General features: G+C 41.0%; 1 pseudogene; it reads right to left on the reverse strand.

Moving 5' to 3' along the window:
* Positions 1–1,112: 1,112 nt before the first annotated feature.
* Positions 1,113–19,470, reverse strand: part of LOC129136886 (zinc finger protein 717-like) — an 80,215-nt pseudogene continuing 61,857 nt past the window's right edge.

Consider the following 19,470-nt stretch of genomic DNA (forward strand, 5'->3'; position numbering starts at 1 on the left):
ATTTTCCCAGCAAGTTAAAAATATGTGCCATAATATATAACCAGCTGGAGTCCCAGAAAACCTAGCATGCTTTAATGTTTGAGAATGTGATTCTGTTTTGTTTTTTTTTTTTTTTTAAGATGGAGTCTTGCTCTGTTGCCAGGCTCTCATGCAGTGGCACAATCTCGGCTCACTGCAACCTCCACTTCCCAGGTTCAAGCAATTCTCCTGCCTCAGTTTCCCAAGTAGCTGGGACTACAGGCACACACCACCATGCTTGGCTAATTATTTTGTTTTTTTGTATTTTAATAGAGACGAGGTTTCAGCATGTTGGCCAGGAGAGTCTTGATCTCTTGATTTCGTGATCCACCCACCTTGGCCTCCCAAAGTGCTGGGATTACAGGCATGAGGCACCGCACCCTGCAACCATTCTGTTTTTCATTAATCTTGCAAGAGTAGAGAAAATCCTATAAATCCTGTCATGGAATTTCAGGGGTTAGGCCAGTGTTTTAGAGGGTGACAACTGCCATGGGAGTTTTTAGTTAGCCATCCTGACCCACCATTTAGAATGTTTACTTTTTCTCTTGGGATAATTTCAGAAACAAGGATAAAGAGTCAAATAAAATCAAAAGAAACCAAGATAAGATTGTTCACAAAAATTTTAACCTAGACGTGCAGATCAAAATATTAAACTAGGCATGCAGACCAATTTGAAAGTAAATTCACTAGAATATGTGCCTCACATACAGAATGTAAAATCTGTGGAAACCAAGACTGATCCAGAAAGACACTGATCTTTATTCCAGAAAAGACTTACCAAAAAAGACAAAAAGTCTTTTATCATCTCTGGAGGGATGTGTGGTCCTTCATTAAGGTAGCTTATCCAAACCAGTTCCCAAATGGTATAAAAAAGCCTCTACCAAAAGGAGGGAGGCTTAGCCTGAAAGAAGACAGGAAAAACAGGCAGGAAAAAACAAGCTGTGAAAGAAAGCAAAGAGGTCAAAAGTCTCAAAGGTGAGTACTGCACACTGGTTCTGGGAGTAATTCCTCTCAATCTTGGTTTCTGAACAAGAACTTAGTGAAAAAATGAAGTCAGCAAGATTCTTGAGGGGTGGTAATTATACTTTCTGTGGTTAGTTAGGGAGAACATCTGTGGGCTTTTGGGTTAAAGGACCACTGACATCATGAAAACCAGGGCAGCCTCTCCCAAGAATACTATGTTCCTCCTTGTCTTCTTCATTCACAGACAGGATTCCCTTCATCTGAGAAAGCCAGTTCTCATCCAAAGGATCCACCTCACACAAGTCCGGGGTAATTATAATGTATTGGCAACACCCATTCACTATATTGTACATTTTGAAAGAGCTATTAATTTCACTACATCTGCATTTAACAGTTAAACACACAATTGCAGACACTGTGTGCAGAGTCTTTTTCTTGGAATGCTGATGTCCTGGGCTCAGTACTTTCTCCAGAGGTTTTGCACAATTTGGGGATTTTCTCTACAGAATGGAGAAGGCTTTTTTTGCTAAATACAAAAGACAAACTCTTGAGAGGAAAAATCATGTTTCAGTATAAAAGTAAACGTGATTCCCAAAGGCCTACTTTGAAAGAAAAGGGACAAAACTGAGGTGTCATTCCAGACAGTGTGATAGGTATGTCAACAAATGATTGGTATGTCCAACGGACACCTCCAAATACACGCTTCCTAAAAATGTATCAATTTTTATTTATTCAAGTAATATCTTTGTGAGCTGCTTTCCAAAAAGGCAAAATCAATTATTTTGAATGGGCAGAAAATCTTCAAATTTTGAGGGTAAATTATAAGTTGAAGAACAATCAAGTCATTCATAGCAGGGTCTGATAAGTCAGGAGGATGAATGAATGGAAAGAATGCTGTTGGTGTCCAAAGGTAAACCTGGCTTTCTTCTGCTAGGTGGCGTCTAAGGCGCATACAATGTGACAGCTTTGAAGGGCAGAGGGTCTTGACATTGACTCTCCACAACGATATGGAGATCAGTGTGAGTGCCTGCATGTTGACTCCTGGGACAATACTAAGCATTTGCCACCTCCTCCAAGGTGGAGGTCCACAAGAAGGCTCCAGAGTCATTCACAAGTGTTGACAACTTCCAGCATCAGTGCAGCTCTCCTTACCTGCTCAGCTAGAGACACAGAAAATATTGGCAATACAGTATTCTTGTGGGATTTGTGTGCTTCCAGCATAACAAATGAATTTTTCTCCAACAAACACAACAATTCATCTTCAACAGGCACCAGTTCCTCCTAAATATGGAAGATTCAGCATGTCTTAGTGTGGGTTCCCCCAGAAGCAGAACTTAAGACAAAGTTTTCAGTGCATGTAGTTTATTTAGGACATGATCCCAAGGAGACAGGAAGCACTGGTCAACAAGGGACAGATGGGACAGGGAACAGGAAAAAGACGATATAAGAATGTGTTGCCAAGTGAGTTACACTGCAGATGACTGGTGCTTACTCCCATGACAGAACTCTGGGGAGCCACGTTGAACATGGACCTCAGAGTTACACAGCCAGGGGACAACGGAACTGAGGCATGTATTCTCCAGTCCAGTCAGTAGTAGAAGGCTTTTCTGGGGTGGGGAATGGAACCCAGGCCAAGTGGGCTCTAGCTGCAGAGAAGGGGATACACAACCTTAGGTAAGAGGGTGTACATCTCAGCCATTGGATGTGGGGCTGGAGAAAGACATTCAGCTGGGCTCCTACCATGTATACTATTATACTGTTAGGGTTAGTAAGAGACAGGTGGTGATGATGTTGTCAGTTAAGAATAGCCATCATTTGCTTAGTGAAGTGTGGAATTGTCCTGGGAGTCTAACTTGCTAAGCTAATTTCACACCTAACTCCCACAGCTTGTCCACATCTAATTTCAGGATATATATCAAAAGGTAAGAATAAATGTGATATACTGGTATATAAGTTACATCAGTGGTCCCCAGCCTTTTTTGGCACCAGAAATGGGTTTCATGGAAGACAATTTTTCCACAGATGGCAGGGAGGATAGTTTCAGGATGAAATTGTTCAACCTTATATCATCAGGCATTGGATTCTCATAAATGCATGCAACCTAGATCCCTCACATGTGCAGTTCACATTGGGATTCGTACTCCTATGAGAATCGAATGCTGCAGCTGATCTGATAGGAGGTGGAGCTCAGGTCATAATGCTCGCTCAGCCACCACTGACTTCCTGATGTGCAGCCCAGTTCCTCAGAGGCCACAGACACATACCTGTCCACGGCCCAGGGGTGGGGACCCCTGAGTTACATTATATATACTATTAATATATGGCTGTACCAAACAGTATTGTGAAAATATTTATAGCCCTGTTTGAGGGTCTTTTCTGAAGCTTTCCATTTACAAATAGAAAAGAATATTAAGGCCAGGCATGGTGGTTCATTCCTGTAATCACTGCACATTGGGAAGCTGAGGCAGGAGGATCCTTTGAGCCCAGGAGTTTGAGACCACCCTGGGAAACATGGAAAAACCCTCTGTGTACAAGAAAATACTAACATACACCAAGTGTGGTGTTACATGCCTGTGGCCTCAGGTACTTGGGAGGTTAAGGTGGGAGGATCACTTGAGCACAGGAAGTTGAGGCTGCTGTGAGTTGTGATTGCACCAGCCTGGGTGATAGAGTGTCACCCTGTCTCAAAAGCATATATATATATATAATTAAAACAGATACTGTGGTTTCTATCTTTTTGGTCCTCTCATAGCAAAAATCAACAAAAGAAACTAATGTATAAGCTAGCAAAATACAGCAAGCACTAGGAATTTTCTATTTCAGTGCCTTAGGCAATCTGACAGATAATGTAGTTCAAAAAAAGTGTTTGCTGTACTGTGAAATGTACATTTAGATATGCAGATAGCCTCTTGACACAGACATTGCTATAGTGGTTTCTAGCATAATTTAAGGCTTTTTGTTCTTGATTAACAGTGAGATGCCATGCACCTCAGTGTGTGCCCTAAGAAATTAAAGAGATGTCAGGAAGGAAAAGTATTAATGAGGAGTTTAAAATTCTACTTTTAAAAAACGTCTTGGCCAGATGCGGTGGCTCATGCCTGTAATCCCAGCACTTTGGTAGGCTGAGGCAGGTGGATCCCCTGAAGTCAGGAGTTTGGGACCATCCTGGCCAACATGATGAAACCCCATCTCTACTAAAAATACAAAAAATTAGCTGGGCATGGTGGTGCATGTCTGTAATCCCAGCTACTCGGGAGGTTGAGGCAGGATAATTGCTTGAACCTGGGAGAAGGAGGTTGCAGTGAACTGAGATTGTGCCACTGCACTCCAGCCTGGGTAATAAGAGTGAAACTCCATCTCAGAATAATAATAATAATAATAATAATAATAATAATAATAATAATAACAACAACCGATTTTTGCAAGGCTACAGAGAAAAGGGAATGCCTATACACTCTTGGTAAGAATGCAAATTAGTTCAGCCACTGTGGAAAGTGGTTTGAAGATTTCTCAAAAAACAGAACTATCATTAGACCCAGCAATCCCATTACTGGGTGTATACCCAAAAGAAAATAAATTATACTTATTCTACCCAAAGACACATACACGAATATGTTCACAATAGCAAAGACATGGAATCAACCTAGGTGCACATCAATGATGAATAGGACAAAGAAAATGTGGCATATACACACCATGGAATACTATGCAGCCATAAAAAAGAATGAAATAATGTTTTTTTGCAGCAACATGGATGCATCTGGATCCCATCATCCCAAGCAACTTAATGCAGAAACAGAAAACCAACTATCACAGGTTCTCACTTATAAGTGGGAATTAAATCTTGGGTACACACAGACATAAACATGGGAACAATAGACACTAGGGACTTCAAATGATGGAGGAAGGAATGGGGCAAGACCTGAGAAGCTTCCTATTAGGTACTATGTTGGCTATCCGGTTGATGGGATCAATAGAAGCTCAAACTTAAGCATCATGATATATACCCTTAAAACAAATCTGCACATGTACCCCTGAATCTGAAATAATAAACGAAATAAAAATGTTTTATTAGTCTAAAACCTGTCAATATGACATAGAAGTAATTATCAGGTTGGGCACAGTGGCTCATATCTGTAAACCCAGTGCTTTGAGAAGCTGAGGCAGGAGGATCACTTGAGGCCAGGAAGGCCAGCCTAGTCAACATAGCAAGACCCCATTTTTACTAAAAAGAAAAAAAAGAAAAGAAAATACTCAAAATAAAAAGCAATTGCCTTTGTTACTCCTTCTTCTCTCTTCATTCCTACACCAGTCTTATTTTTCTAAATGACAATAATTATCAATATTTATTAAGGTTTTGTAATTCTAGTACTTTTCAATAATAAATATCAACTAATTGCATTGTTTTTAAAATCAATATTTCAAAAACAAATCAATATTTCACATGGCTATAAAAGCACAAAACATTGATTAAAGTTTAATAAAAACATGACAATAAATTATTTCAAATAAATATAAAGTTAATATAATTTAATTGAAGGAAAAACTACTTGAAAATAATTAAGGTTGTTCAGGTTCAAATCAACAAATTCCATGATCAAAAATTTAAAATATTAAGGTCTGGTAAGTGATAGAATTAATGCCTAAATATGCCTAAATGACAACATTGCTAACTGATGTTCCTGTTTGTTTATTTATTTATTTATTTTTGAGATGGAGTCTTGCTCTGTCACCCAGGCTGGATTGCAGTGGCATGATCTCAGCTCACTCCAAACTCTGCCTCCCACATTCAAGCAATTCTCCTGTCTCAGTGTCCTGAGTAGCTGGGATTACAGGTGAGTGCCACCACGCCTGGCTAATTTAGTATTTTCAGTAGAGACGGGGTTTTGCAACGTTGGCCAGGCTGTTCTCGAACTCCTGACCTCAGGTAATCTGCCCTCCTCAGCCTCCCAAAGTGCTGGGATTACAGGCGTGGGCCCCCATGCCTGGCCTGATGTTATTTAATTTTTATTTTAAAGAACAATCCCTAAGCAATTCATGGTGCTAAGTACAAATAAGTCAAAAATAAAGCACATAACTTTTTTTCTGCAGAACTTCATAATTTAGTTGGGATGACAAGATTAAAAATAATAGTGATAAACCCTATGATAGAAGGAAAAAATGAAACTAAAGGAGTGTGGAGGAATAAGGTCTCTATTTTAATTTATGAGTTTTGCCGCCACTTTGTAGACATGACACTTGAATTTTAAATAAGTTAAAAGAAAAAAAATGACAACTTCCAAACCTTTCTCTCTCACCCAACTTCATTCATATGTATTATTTCTATTAATGATTATCACAAAAGAAATTAAGACTTCTAAATTAGTAAATATTGGCCAGGTGCAGTGGCTCACACCTGTAATCCCAGCACTTGGGGAGGCTGAGGCAGGTGGATCACAAGGTCAAGATATCAAGACCATCCTGGCCAACACGGTGAAAACCCATCTCTACTAAAAATACACACAAAAATAATTAGCCAGGCGTGGTGGTGGACACCTGTACTCCCAGCTACTCGGGAGGCTGAGGCCAGAGAATCGCTTGAACCCAGGAGATGGAGGTTGCAGTGAGCTGAGATCGTGCCACTGCACTCCAGCCTGGAGACAGAGCAAGATTCCACTTAAAAAAAAATTAGTAACATGCTTAAAAATAATAAATTCCGTTCATGCTAACAAAATAGTATTTTAAAATAAAACAAGTCCCCAAATAGTTTGAAGAGTTGCAATGTTTTTACATTTTTGCAAAATATCTGGCTTAACTGAAGACAGCTTGATACTCATATCTGCTTCTGAATTCAATCTGTTGCAATATATTGTTTTGACTAAGTGTATGAAGAAAATAGTGCCCCACACAGACATGAAGTTGTAGAAAGGAAGACTAATTTAAAATAATTTTTGGACGAGGTGTGGTGGCACATGCCTGTAATCCCAGCACTTTCAGAGGCTGAGGCGGGTGGATCGCCTGAGGTCAGGAGTTCGAGACCAGCCTGGCCAACATGGTGAAACCCCGTCTCTACTAAAAATACAAAAATTAGCCAGCATGGTGGTGAGTGCCTGTAATCCCAGCTATTTGGGAGATGGAGGCAGGAGAATCGCTTGAACCCAGGAGGTGGAGGTTGCAGTGAGCCAAGATTGTGTCCAGCCTGGTGACAGAGTGAAACTCCATCTCGAAAAAAAAAAAATTAAGTATTTTTGGCCAACTATTCTTCCTCTTCTTTGATCTCCAAACAAATGCTTTATTCAGGTTATTGCAATGGGAGGCATGACACCACATCATATGTTTTTCTGCTATATCACATCAAAACCTACAGATCTATTTTCAATGTTAATGGGTCTTTTACAAATCATGATTTTTATCATATTGATATGGCCATTGGGAAAATATTGGTTCATCGAATAATGCAGATATTCCAAATATTGATACACTTTATTATAAAATATTTTGAAATTCAGTAATATTACCCTTGATCTCCTCAGAAAAATCCGTAAGTTTTGAAAAATTGTCATGTTCAAGAATGCAGATACGTTTTCCAAATTTTAATTTTCACTTGAAAACTTTTTACATTTTCAGTAACAGCTCAGTTATTTTTCTTTAAGACAATCTCACTTTTTTTTTTTCAGACAAGGTCTTGCTCTGTTGCCCAGGCTGGAGTGAAGTGGTGCAGTCATAGCTCACTGCAACCTCTGCCTCCCAGGGCCAAATGATCCTCCCGCCTCAGCCTCCCCAGTAGTAGACTGTGGGCAGCAACCCACCCAGGTGCCAAGGCAAGAGACTGAGGGCATGATCTGTTCCAGTGTAATAAAGAAAATATATAGAATACTTGTATTAGAAATAGAATATAGATGATGATATGTGAATATTAATAATCATTAGTTTGTAGTATTACTCTTTATTCCAATATTATAACAATCTGTTCTACAACTATAACCTAGGAAAAACCAGGCCATACAGAGATAGGAGCTGAAGGGACACGGTGAGAAGTGACTAGAAGACAAGAGTACGAGCCCTCTGTCACGCCCAGACATGGCCGCCAGAGGGCTCCCTGGTCTGGCGGTGACGCCAGCGCCTGGGAAGACGCCTGTTACTTAGCAGACCTTGGTCTAGCGGTAGCGCTAGTGCCTGGGAAGGCACCGGTTACTTAGCAGAACGGAAAAGCGAGTCTCCCTTTCCCCGGGGTAGTTAGAGAAGACTGCTCCACCACCTCTTGTGGAAGGCGACATCAGTCAAGCTCACCCGCAGCTATCCGGAGGCCTGTCTCCCTGTGATGCTGTGCTTCAGCGGTCAGGCTCCTGGTCTGCTTTCATGTTCCACCCTCTGCACCTGGCTCGGCCTTCTAGATAGCAGTAGCGGAATTAGTGAAAGTACTAAAAGTCTTTGAAATGCATAGAAGAAATAATGGCGTAAGCTGTCCTCTCTCTCTCTCCGCCTCGGCTGCCAAACAAGGAAGGTCCCCCAACTGGTGGACACGAGACCTACGTGACCTTACCTATCATTGGAGATGGCTCACACTCCTTACCCTGCCCCCTTGCCTTGTATTCAATAAATAACAGTGCGGCCAGGCATTCGGGGCCACTACCAGTCTCCACATCTTGGTGGTAGTGGTCCCCTGGGCCCAACTGTCTTTTCTTCTATCTCTTTGTCTTGTGTCTTTATTTCTACGATCTCTCATCTCTACACACGATGAGTAAAACCCACAGACCCTGTAGGGCTCATCCCTACAGTAGACTACAGGCTTACATCATCACCCCTGGCTAATATTTTCTTGTAGAGATTGGGTTTCACCATGTTACTTCAACTGGTCGCAAACTCTTGAGCTCCAAAAGTGCCGGGATTACAGGCGTGAGCCACTGCACCCTGTCACACTTAGTTCATTTTTAAGTAATAAGTGCTCTATGAGTTCTTACCATTTTATCAAATACTGAAAAGACATACTTGGGGATCTAGACTTAATGAAAATTTTATTTTTTACTGCTTCATCAATGATATTCTTAAGTAACATGAAAATAAAATTGGCATGTTTACTTATTTAGGCAACCATGTGACTGTAAATAATAGAACTGCTACTATTGTTTGGAGCCACTGTCTTGTTTTGTGCTACGGTTTTACTTACTATTGCATTTGCACCAAAGCAGAGAACAAAAACAAGCGAAAAAGACAAGTAACATAGCTGTATTATGATAGAAAGAGTCTTATTTTCATGGAGCACCCTGAGATCCACTGTTCCAGCTATAGTTCTCTCCCAGACCCATCACCTGTTCTGTCACAAAGTCTTATTAATTCTACTTCTTAAGTATTCTAATACTCACTGCTTCCTCTCCACAATTTTATGACTCAGTGAAACCCTCACTCTCTCTCACCTGAAATATTTCCATTTTCCATCATGCTCCCACCAGCCTGCACTCCTCGACTCAGTGAAACCCTCATTCCCTCACCTGAAATATTTCCGCTTTCCATCATGTTTCCATCAGCCTGCACTCCTCGACTCAGTGAAACCCTCACCCTCTCTCAACTGAAATAGTTCCATTTTCCATCATGTTTCCATCAGCCTGCACTCCTCTTACTTCCCATTATCTTGTTCGCTTCCAGACTAACATCTCTACACAGGTAAGTGTGTTCCTCAAGGACTTAAAAGCACTTAACAACAGCTTAAAACTTAGGTTCTCACTCTTTTGCAAGGACTTGAAGACTTTTAATGATTCAGCTGCTGCTCACAAATCTAACCTCACTTTTTCCCACATCAACACTGAACAGAAACTAAGTTCCACTCATATATAAAGTCTTTCAATTTTCTGGAATAAAAAAGATTATGTAGCTGTCACCCATAATCTGACTCCAGAACTCTGTTTTTGCACCTTCGTATCAAACTCATAATAAGTCTCCGTATTAGTCTGTTCTCATGCTGCTAATATGGACATGCCCAAGCCTGGGTAATTTATAAAGAAAAATAAGTTTAATGGACTCACAGTGCCACGTGGCTGGGGAGACCTCACAATCATGGCAGAAGGCAAAGGTCAGGTCTTACACGGCAGCAGACAAGAGACAGCATGTGCAGGGGAACTTCCTTCCATACAATCATCAGATCTCATGAGATGTATTCACTATCATAAGAACAGCACTGTCCTCATGATTCAATTATCTCCCACCAGGTCCCTCCCACAATACGTGGGAATTATGGGAACAATTCGAGATTTGGGTGAGGACACAGCCAAACCATATCAGTCTCATAATAAAAACCAAAGGGCAAGCCTTAACTAAGTCGTCCTTAAGAGACTCATGCAGATTTCATAATTTGCTCCCAGTTGGGCCTGTTCTCAAGACCTTGACATTTTGATCTGGACTCAGATGCCTTTGTGGCTCATTATGAATCCCATTTGTGTTCTTACACTGGACTCAGTAAGATAGCTACTCTTTCATCAATTTCTCACTATTTATTAATTCTTTGCATAACTGGACTTCAAAATAGGATTTTAAAAAAAGTTTTGACCATGTGCTCTTCACAATGAAGATCACTAGGCATTTGTTATGTGATTCTTTCTTTCCTATCGTATGGGAAAAAAGAGGATTGGGCTGTGTGCCCTGAGAGGGAGGGCACACTTAGATATTTTAGGAGTTGTAAATAGAAGACCAAACATCAGAGAGAGAGACTTTGCTTCACTTGTATTTCAAATGGTTAGTTAGGACAGGTGCAGTGGCACATGCCTGTAATTCCAGCACTTTGGGAGGTTGAGGCAGGTGGATCACTTGGGCTCATGAGTTCAAGACCAGCCTGAGCAACATGGTGAAACCCTGTCTCTACAAAAAATAGAAAAACTAGCTGGGCATGGTGATGCACAGTATTATGAGGTTCCACTTCACTGAAAAACTGAAGATGTTTAGCACTTCCATGTGAACCACACCGTTTCACAACTATGAGGTGTAGCAGAAGTCCAGTCCCAAGGACACAAAGAAGACACACCATGTTAATGGAATGACATACTGCAGTGTATCTAGATAAATGATCCTGGGCCTTGATGAGAGAGATATATGCAGTCTTGAATGAACTGATTATGCAGTGATTCCGCATTTAAATATTTGACTGAATTTTAATAACAAAAATGTATGCACCTTTCATTTTCAAAGTACAGTTTTTCCTCAGTGTCTGTGGGAAATCAGCTCCGGAATACCCCCACAGTTACCAAAAACCATCGATGCTCAAGTCTTATATAAAACGGTATATTTGCATATAACCCATGCTTATCCTTCCATATGCAGTCATGTGCCTCATAATGATCTTTTAATCATCAATGAACCATGCATATCACCATGGTCTCCTAAGATTATAAACACACATAGAAACCTTCTTGCGGGAAGTCAGAGACCCCAAACGGAGGGACTGGCTGGAACCATGGCTGAAGAACATAAATTGTGAAGATGTCATGGACATTTATTAGTTCCCATAATTAATAATCTTATAATTTCTTATGCCTGCCTTACTTTAATCTCCTAATCCCATCATCTTCATAAGCTGAGGATGTATGTCACCTCAAGACCCTGTGATGATTGTGTTAACTGTACAAATTGTAAAACATGTGTGTTCAAACAATATCAAATCTGATCGTAAAACATGGGTGTTTGAACAATATGAAATCAGTGCACCCTGAAAAAGAACAGAATAACAGCGATTTTCAGGGAATGAGGGAAGATAACTACAAGGTCTGACTGCCTGTGGGGTCCTGCAGAATACAGTCATATTTTTCTTCTTGCAGAGAGCCTATAGACGGAAGTGTGAGTAAGAGAATATTGCTGAATTCTTTTCCCAGCAAGGAATATTAATAATTAATACCCTGGGAAAGGAATGCATTCCCGGGGGTAGGTCTATAGACGGCCGATCTGGGAGTGTCTGTCTTAAGCGGTTGAAATAAGGACTGAAATACACCCTGGTCTCCTGCAGTACCCTCAGGTTTGCTAGGGTGAATTCTAGTCAGACTGGTGAATTCTAGTCAGACTGGTTCTCAGCTCTTGAACCTTGTTTCCTGTTAAGATGTTTATCAAGACAATGTGTGCACAGCGGGACACAGACCCTCATCAGTAGTTCTAGTTTTGCCTCTGCCTTGCAATCTTTATGGCCCTTTGAAGCATGTGACCCTTGTTACCAACTCCCTGTTCGTACAACCCCTCCTCTTTCAAAATCCCTAATAAAAACTGGCTGATTTTGCAGCTCAAGGTCTCCATCATGGTCCTACCAATGTTATGGCACCCCTGGAGGCCCAGCTGTAAAATTTCTCTCTTTGTACTCTTTATTTCTCAGACCAGCCAACACTTAGGGAAACTAGAAAGAACTTACATTGAAATATTGGGGGCTGGTTCCTCGATAAAACCTGATGTGCGGGACTTGATACTAGCACTGCAGATCAAGTAGGGAAAGTGACTGATATTCAATGATGGTGCTAGAACATATGGTTTCTCATATGAAAAAATATAAACATATATACCATCTAGGGTTATGTAAGAACACTTTATGATGTTCACAAAACAAAAATATTGCTTGGTAAATCATGTCTCAGAACATAAACATGTCATTAAGCTATGCATGACTATACTTTATATCACCTCTGGAACACTTCAGTCAATCAAGAAAAATGACCAAGACAAATCTCGATCATTTTAGAAGGTTTATTTGTCAATGTTAAGGATGCACACCCAGGAGACAGGTCTATGCCTTTCTTCAAAAATGATTTTGAGGGCTCCAAATTTAAAGGGGAAAGAGTGAAATATTGAGAAATACAGTTTTCATGTAAGACTGGGGTAGGGGGAAAACATTCATTGATACAGTTTGGCTCTGTGTCCCTACCCAAATCTCACCATAAATGGTAATAATCCCCATGTGTCAAGGGTGGGACCAGCTGGAAGTAATTGGATCATGGGGGCAGTTTCCTCTGTGCTGTTCTCATGATAATGAGTCACATGAGATCTGATGGTTTTGAGTGTCTGGCATTTCCCCTGCTTGCACTCATTGTCTCTCCTGCCACCCTGTGAAGAGGTGCCCTCTGCCATTATTGTAAGTTTCCTGAGGTCTCCCCAGCCATGCAGAGCTGTGTCAATTAAACCTCTTTCCTTTATAAATGACCCAGTCTTGAGTATTTCTTCAGAGCAGCATGAGAACAGACTGATACAGTCATTCATGCCTTTGGCTCAGTGAATCTGCATTTATACATAACATAGACAAACAGGGAGGGGGAACAATCCGATATGCATTTGTGTCAGGTGGGCAGAGAGGTGATTCTGAGTTCTGTCCTATGCACTCTAAAGATGAGCTCTCAGACCAGGTGTGGCAGCTCACATCTGTAATCCCAGCACTCTAAGAGGCTAAGGTGGGTGGATCACCTGAGGTCAGGAGCTCGAGACCAGCCTGACCAACATGGAGAAACCCCATCTCTACTAAAAATACAAAATTAGCCAAGTGTGGTAGTGCATGCCTGCAATCCCAGCTACTCGGGAGGCTGAGGCAGGAGAATTGCTTGAACCCAGGAGGTGGAGGTTGCAGTGAGCTGAGATTGCGCCACTGCACTCCAGCCTGGGTGACAATAGCGAAACTCCATCTCAAAAAAAAAAAAAAAAGGATAAGCTATCAATTTACATTACCATGATGAATTTTAACAGAAACACTTTAACGATCTTAAAGCATACCAGAAATTTCCTTGTGGGAAAAATATGAGGGAGGGGCTACAAGATAAAAAGCTTTTTATCTTGTAGCCATCTTATTGAGGAACCAAAAGGAGGAGGCAGGTTTGCATGATCGAGTTCCCAGCTTGACTTTTCCCTTTAGCTTAATGAGTTTGGAGTCCCAAGCTTTATATTTCTTTCACACTTAGAAGACCAAATACAATGTGGATGTAAATAGTTGTGTTGTTTAGGAAATAATGACAATAAAAAGTCTGAATATTTTCACCACAGATGCAAGCGTCTGATTTTATTTCAAATATTTTGCACCCAAGTTTGTTTACATATGCAGATGTTAAACCTACAGATACAAAAAGCTGAGTGTACTTACAAATTAATAGCTGTACACAGGCAGCATAAAATTCTCTTTGTACATGCCAAAAACATTCTGTGTCCACCCAGAGTGAACACAGCCACTTCACAAACAGGGTGTAAATAAGGAGGTTCACTAAGTACAGGAAAGTTACATGACTATATTGGCATTTTAACAGCCATTCCTGAGAAAGAGAATGGGAAAGGGCTTAAGAATCAGAGGAGAGGAAAATAGAGAGCCAGATGACCTCCTGCATCAGAAGATGGAGCAGTGAGAATACAGAATAAGGAAGAAATAGTTAAAAGGAAAAAAAGTAGAAACAGGATTTGATGTCAATTTGCTGTGCAGAGTGTAAAAAGGGTTGTTTTGTTTCCAGGCTATCTGCCATGATCACAGCTAGTTTGTTACTGCTGATGTGAAATTTGGAAAAATAAAAGAACAATATGATGGCCAGAACAGATACAGTCTTAGACACATCATGTTTGAAATATCTGAGGTCCCATATGTAGGGAAGTCCAACTGGCAATTGGGAATACAGTTCCAGAGTTCACGAGAGAGATCAAAGCTGGAGATAAAAATTTTGAAACTATCAGAATTTCAATGGTACCTGAATCCATCAGACCAAGTGAACCTAAGAGAATGAAAGGATAAAAAGGAACAAGTACAGAATCCACAGAAACACTAATATTTACAAAGAGAAATAGTCTGTTAAGACCAAGAAGGAACTGTCTGAGTTCATTTCACAAATTAAGAAAAGATCAGTATTGGAAAGTCTATTCATACAATTCATCATATTCAGAGTCCTGAGGAGAAAAATCCTTTAATTGTCCACATAGGTATTAAGAAGATAAGTCTTAGAAACAGATTCCAGGTTCTGATTTCTGTATGTAAGAAGCTTAGAAGTGGCCAGGTGCAGTGGCTCATGCCTGTAATGCCAGCACTTTGGGAGACCGAGGTGGGCAGATCACCTGAAGTCAGAATTTCAAGACCAGCCTGGTCAACAAGGTAAAACCCCGTCTCTACTAAAAATACAAAAATTAGGCTGGGCACGGAGGCTTACACCTGTAACCCCAGTACTTTGGGAGACTGAGGTTGGTGGATCACCTGAAGTCAGGAGTTTGAGACCAACCTGGCCAACATGACAAAACCCCATCTGTACTAAAAATACAAAAATTAGCAAAGTGTGGTGGTATGTGCCAGCAGTACCAGCTACTTGGGAGGCTGAGGCAGAAGAATTGGTTGAACCTGGGAGGTGGAGGTTGCAGTGAGCCAAGAAGATGCCACTGCACTACAGCCTGGATGACAGAGTGAGCTCTGCCTCAAAAAATAAAAAATAAAATAATAATAATACAAAAATTAGCCAGCATGGTGTTGGGGGCCTGTAATCCCAGCTACTCAGGAGGCTGAGGCAGGAAGAATCACTTGAACCTGGGAGCCAGAGGTTGCAGTGAGCTGAGATTGCACCATTGCACTCCACCCTGAGCAATAAAGTGAGACTCCATCTCAAAAAAAGGAGAAAAAAAAAAAGAATGGAAGTAATCAGTCCATCTTAACAACACATGAAAAGCTGAAAAGGTCAGGTGTGGTGGCTCATGCCTGTAATCCCAGCACTTTGGCAGGCCAAAGCAGGAGGATCCCTTGTGTCCAGGAGTTTGAGAGCAGCCTGGGCAACATAGTGAGACCCCCAACTCTAAGAAAAAAATTTAATGAAACAAAAGCTGAAGAGACTGAAAAATCAACAATTCTTTTTGGATTTATTGTGAAGAGAGGACATAGGGCAAACCACTGCCTCCAAGATTGGAGAGATAGAGAAGTGAATATAGGAATTTATGGCCTACAGGAACAGAGACTCACTACTGAAACCAACTTAGGAACCAGTGCTGGAGTAGAAAATCTTCAACTATAGCTGGTGAATTGCTGAAGGTTCCATATGGACAACTCAAGGAGGTAAAAACGCCAGGGAGATCCAGTTATGAGTGAGCATAATATTTTAAAATTTACCTCTGGAGCTTCACCAGCCTCCTGTGGCAAATACCTGAGAAAACTCGCTTCCTGCTTCCACCTTTGGGAAGGAAAAAGGAAAACCATCTTAAAATATGCCAGAGCACCCTGTTCTTAACAAGGCTTTTCCTCAGGAGAAATTACTGACCCTCAGCCTAACCTGCTCTCATATAATCAGATCCTAAATGACCTGCTGGAAGGAAAATACCCAACTCCAGCCTACTCCAGTCATCCCTAAAGGGGAAGATAAAAACAGAGAAACACATCTGAAGTCCATAGTCCAAAAGCAGAGACTCACTTAAACAATTAGGCCTGATCGTAAGACTCCAGAACACTTCTGTTACAGTCTGAATATTTGTTCTCTGCCCTACCCACTGCAGAATGTGCCTGTTGAAACCGAGTCTCCAATGCACTAGAATTAAAGGGTGGGGCCTTTGAAATGTAATGGCAATGCCATCCTGATTAGCATTAGTGCACTTATGAAAGAGGCCAAAGGAAGCTTCTTTGTCCATTCCAACATGAGAGGATATATAGCTGGCACCATCTATGAGGAATGGGTCTCATCAAACACTGAATCTCCTGGAACCTTGACTTTGGACTTTCTAGCCTCCAAACTGAGCAATAAATTTCGTTGTTTACAAATTACTTGCTTTTAGTTATGCTGGCTGATGGACTAAGACAGCTTCCCCTCCCCTGCACAGCTTCCCATCATTACTGGGTGCACTGTTACAGTAGTTCCCTTTACCTGGTGTCTCATCTCTAGGAATAAAGAAAAAGCACAAGGCATACTAAAAGGCAAAAAACACAATTTGAAGTGACAGATCATCAGAACTAGACACAGCTTTGATTTTGGAACTGTCAGACGGGGATTTAAAAAAAAATCTGAGTAGTATGCTAAGGGCTCTGATGAACAAAGGAGACAGCATTCAAGAACAGATAGGCAATGTAAGCAGAGAGACAGAAGTCCAAGAAAAGAACAAAAAAGAAACAGTAGAGATAAAAAAATACTGCAACAGACCTGAAGAATATCTTTGATTGGCTTACTAGTAGACCGAACACAACAAGGGAAAGAGTCTCTGAGCTCTGGAAACATTGAAGGAAACTTTAAAAACTGAAAACAATGGAACATAATATCCAAGAACTGTGGGACAGCTAGAAAATGTGTAACATAGAGTGATGAGAATACCAGAAGGAGAAGAGAGAGAAATAGAAGAAACATCTGAAACAATCATGTCTGACAACTTCCACTGTTAATATCAGACACCAAACCAAAGATCCAGGAAGCTCAGAGCACACCAGGCAGGATGAATGCAAAAAACCTACACCTAGACATATTATTCTCCAACTGTATAAAACATCAAATCCAAAAGAAACCAAAGGTGGAGTGGACAACATCTTACCTATAGAGAAACAAAGATAAGAATCACATTCAGGCCAGGCTCGGTGGCTCACACCTGTAATCTCAGTACTTTGGGAGGCAGAGTTGGGCAGATCACGAGGTCAGGAGATCAAGACCATCCTGGCTAACACGGTGAAACTCCATCTCTACTAAAAATACAAAAAAATTAGCTGGGCATGGTGGCGGGCACCTGTAGTCCCAGCTACTCGGGAGGCTGAGGCAGAAGAATGGTGTGAACCCAGGAGGCAGAGCTTTCTCTGAGCTGAGATCGCACCACTGCACTCCAGCCTGGGCAACAGAATGAGACTCTGTCTCAAAAAAAAAAAAAAGAATTACATTCAAAATCTCAGAACCATGAAAGTAAAAAGAGAGTGGAATGAAATATTGAACATGCTGAGAGAAAAAAAAAATCAACTTAGATTTCAGTGTCCTGTGAGATCTTCTTTCAAAAGTAAATGAGAAACAAAACATTTCTTGGACAAACAAAAGTTGAGGAAACTTGTTTCCAGCAGATGTGTCATGTGAGAAAATATTAAACATTATCTAGAGAAAAAAAAGATCTACATCTGAAAACTGAATCTACATTTTATTTATTTTTATTTATTTATTTTGAGACAGAGTCTCACTCTGTTGCCCAGGCTAGAGTGCAGTGGCACAATCTCAGCTCACTGCAACCTCTGTCTCCCAGGTTCAAGCAATTCTTTTCCTCAGCCTCCCAAGTAGCTGGGATTACAGGCAACCTCCACCACGCCTGGCTAATTGTTTTGTATTTTTAGTAGAGACAGTGTTCCATCATCTTTGCCAGAGACGGGGTTTCACCATGTTAGCCAGGATGGTCTCAATCTCCTGACCTCGTGATCTGCCCGCCTCTGCCTCCCAAAGTGCTGGAACTACAGGCATGAGCCACTGCACCCAGCCGCTTACTTTTTATTCTTAATTGACCTAACATATAATAGTTTGTATATACTAACAACGTATGCAATTACTTATTTTTTGAGATGGAGTCTTGCTCTGTCACCCAGGCTGGAGTGCAGTGGTGCAATCTCAGCTCACTGCAACCTCCACCTCCTCCCTGATTCAAACAATTCTCCTGTCTCAGCCTCCCGAGTAGCTGGGACTACAGGCGTGTGCCACCACATCCAGCTAATTTTTTATATTTTTAGTAGAGATGGGGTTTCGCCATGTTAGCAAGGAGGGTCTCCATCTCCTGACCTCATGATCCACCTGCCGCAACCTCCCAAAGTGTTGGAATTACAGGCATGAGACATGGCACCTGGCCAATTACATACTTTAATATATACAAGGCTATGTATGCTTACATATAAGTGAAACAAATGGCAACAATAGCACAAGAGATGGGAATATGAGAGAAGCTGGTATTACATTTCCATTAGAAGGCAGTTGAAGTAACTGAACTGGTATAGTGTTGTTTGAAGGTGGACTTGGATTTGCTGCAAGTCTATACTGCAAACTCCAGGGCAACTAGTAAATACCAAAGTATAAAAATGCTAAAAAGAGGAAACAGGCCAGGTACGGTGGCTCATGCCAAGGTAGAAAGATGGCTTGAGCCCAGGAGTTAGAGACTATCCTGAGCAACACAGTGAGACCCTGTCCCTACAGAAAAGAAAAGGCCAGGTATGGTGATGCATACTTGTAGTCCTAGCTAATTGCATACTTGTAGTCCTAGCTAATTGGGAGACTGAGGTGGAAGGATCACTTGAACCCACGAGGTTGAGGCTCCAGGGAGCCATGATCACACCACTACACTCTAGCCTGGGTGACTGCCTCAATAAAAAAAAAAAAAAAAGAGAGGAAACAAAAATCATATAAAATCATCAACTCCATAAAAGGCTGAAAAAGAGTGGAGGACAAAGCAATAACAAAGAACAATAGGAGTGAATGGAAAATGATATGGCAAAATTAATCCAACTCTATAATCACTTTGAATGTCAATGGTTTAAATGCACCAATGAAAAGACAAATTTTTAGAGCCCATCAAAATAGAGGCACAACTCACTTTATCGAGCTTCACTTTATTTTG

The sequence above is a fragment of the Pan troglodytes genome, chromosome 23 (genome assembly GCF_028858775.2).
Source record: "Pan troglodytes isolate AG18354 chromosome 23, NHGRI_mPanTro3-v2.0_pri, whole genome shotgun sequence".
NCBI classification, from domain to species: Eukaryota; Metazoa; Chordata; class Mammalia; order Primates; family Hominidae; genus Pan; species Pan troglodytes.